Below are 2,403 nucleotides of genomic sequence, written 5' to 3' on the forward strand. Positions count from 1 at the left end.
GGTGATCGGGTTGTCCCACATGGGGCTCACAATCTTAATCCTCATTTTACAGATGAAGTAACTGAGGCTCAGAGAAATTAAGTGACTTTCATTCATTCATTCAATCGTATTTATTGAGCGCTTACTTGGTGCAGAGCACTGTACTAAGCGCTTGGGAAGTACAAGTCAGGAACATATAGAGACGGTCCCTACCCAATAACAGGCTTCCAGTCTAGAAGGGGGAGACAGACAACAAAACATGTGACTTGCCTAAGGTCACGCAGCAGACATGTGGTAGAGCTGGGATTAGAAACCATGACCTCTGACTCCAAAGCCTGTGCTCTTTCCACTGAGCCATGTCGCTTCTAATGATACTATTATTATTATTTTTGCATCTGCTATGTGTCAAGCACTGTTCTAAGGGCTGGGATAGGTACAAATTAACCAGGTCAGACACAGTCCCTGTCCCACATGGGGCTCACAGTCTATCTAGGAGGAAGTAGAATTTAATCCCCTTTTTACAGATGAGGAAACAGAGGCATAGAGAAGTTAAGTGACTTGCCCATGGTCAAACAGCAGACAACTGGTAGAGCCAAGATTAGAATCCAGGTCCTTTGCTCTTTTCTATTAGGCCAAGCTGCTACTGCTGCCACTGTCACTCAGAGGAGCCAACACTTCATTTTTGAGCATGGATACAAAATAGGGGGTAGAGTTTTGAGAGGATGGGATGTAAGAAGTGGAAGGTAGAGAGAAGCGAAAGGAAGGGATAGAAACACAGAGGGAACAGAAGAGAAAGGAAAATAAGGGAAGGAGAGAGAAAGATGGAAAGGCGCAAAAGATGTAAACAATTTAGCGTCCCCTCCTTCACCCCTGCCACATTAGGATGAGACACAAGTGGTCTCCATCGACCCCGCCTCAGAGTCACCCACCCTCTTGTTATTGTCTTATGCTGTTGAGTCGGGTTCCAACCCTTAGCGACGCCATGGACACATCTCTCCCAGAATGCCCCATCTGCAATCTGCAATCCATCTGCAATCGTTCTGGTAGGGTATCCATAGAGTTTTCTTGGCAAAAATGTGGAAGCAGTTTACCACTGCCTCCTTCCCTGCAGTAAACCTGAGTCTCCACCCTCGACTGTCTCCCATGACGCTGCTGCCCAGCACAGGGGAGTTTGGATTTGTAGCAGATTGCCTTCCACTCGCTAGCCACTGCCCAACCTAAAAATGGAATGAACAGGCCTCTGCTTGACTCTCCCTCCCGTAGCCAAGACTGGCAGAGTACTGGAAACTCTCCAGGTGCGATCCTGAGAGGTGCCCACCCTCTTGCCTCACCCTTAATTGATCCAATGCTCCATGGACCCACACAAACCTTGTCACCACAGCAGCCACAACTTGAGTTTCCACCTCTGCCCACTCCCACAGATAGGAGCTTCACCAATTAATCAAAACAAAGAGTAGATTTAATATTTAATAAAAACAGTGAGCAAACAGACCCGGGGAAGTATCAAGATTAAACTACACACGCACACGAACATAAATATATATATATATATAGTTCAACACATTTTCATGCAAACACCTTCAGCCTCCGAAGCCTTTGTAAGCACTCAAGACTTTCTGATTTTCCTGTTTTGCTTTTTTCATCTGTTTGGAGTAGTATTTGCCATTTTTCACTGAAATGCGGCAATAAAGGCAGCAAAGATATACAAGAGAATGCCGTTGTTTTTGCATGTTTGCAAATTCATCAAAAACATCAGCTTTTTAAAAAGTCCAGCCTTCAGAATGTAATATAATCGAATTTACTCTGATTTGTTGCTTAACTCACATCAGTTGGCTCACTCCTGACACAGTCTGGAGTCTAGTTTTATTGAAGGAGCATTTCATAGTAAATGTTCTTTTTTGAGTCATACTGAAAATCTGAAGGTTATCCCTAAATGAAATGTTAATCTTGAAAGCTACTCCATTTTGCTGAAATATTTGGGAGCTGAAACTGTGTACAATCCTCCAGGGCAGGGACTGCTTCTTATCTAGATCGAGAAAAGGTTTTACACCATCAGTCAGCCCTGCCTTGAAATGTATCACAAAACATTTGTGGTCAACTGGTAGGTGAGAGGAGAGACAGCTCAGAGGCAGGGCTGCTCTAAATGAACCAAGGGAGTGGTAAGTAGATTTCTGAGGGTAGGTTGGAGGGAGAAGGCAGGGCTATAGGGAGAGACAAAGAAGATTAGTCTGTTTCTGGGCAGCCTGGAAAAACTGGAAATGGAGAGTAAAGAGTTGTTCCTGGTGTGTGGTGATTGTCAAACCCGAAATGATAGCAACAATACTGAGTAATTGGAATTACTATTCAATGACACTCTGTAAATTCTAACAAGGGATTAGAATGTTGAAGACAATTGTGAAAGTATTGGTGAGCATTGTCCCATTA

General features: G+C 43.9%; 1 non-coding gene across 1 annotated transcript; it reads right to left on the reverse strand.

Moving 5' to 3' along the window:
* Nucleotides 1-1,154: 1,154 nt before the first annotated feature.
* Nucleotides 1,155-1,292, reverse strand: LOC119920331. The gene has a single exon (XR_005448086.1). It is a non-coding gene; the product is annotated as a small nucleolar RNA SNORA7 (small nucleolar RNA).
* Nucleotides 1,293-2,403: the final 1,111 nt, after the last annotated feature.

Source organism: Tachyglossus aculeatus, chromosome X1 (assembly GCF_015852505.1).
Source record: "Tachyglossus aculeatus isolate mTacAcu1 chromosome X1, mTacAcu1.pri, whole genome shotgun sequence".
NCBI classification, from domain to species: Eukaryota; Metazoa; Chordata; class Mammalia; order Monotremata; family Tachyglossidae; genus Tachyglossus; species Tachyglossus aculeatus.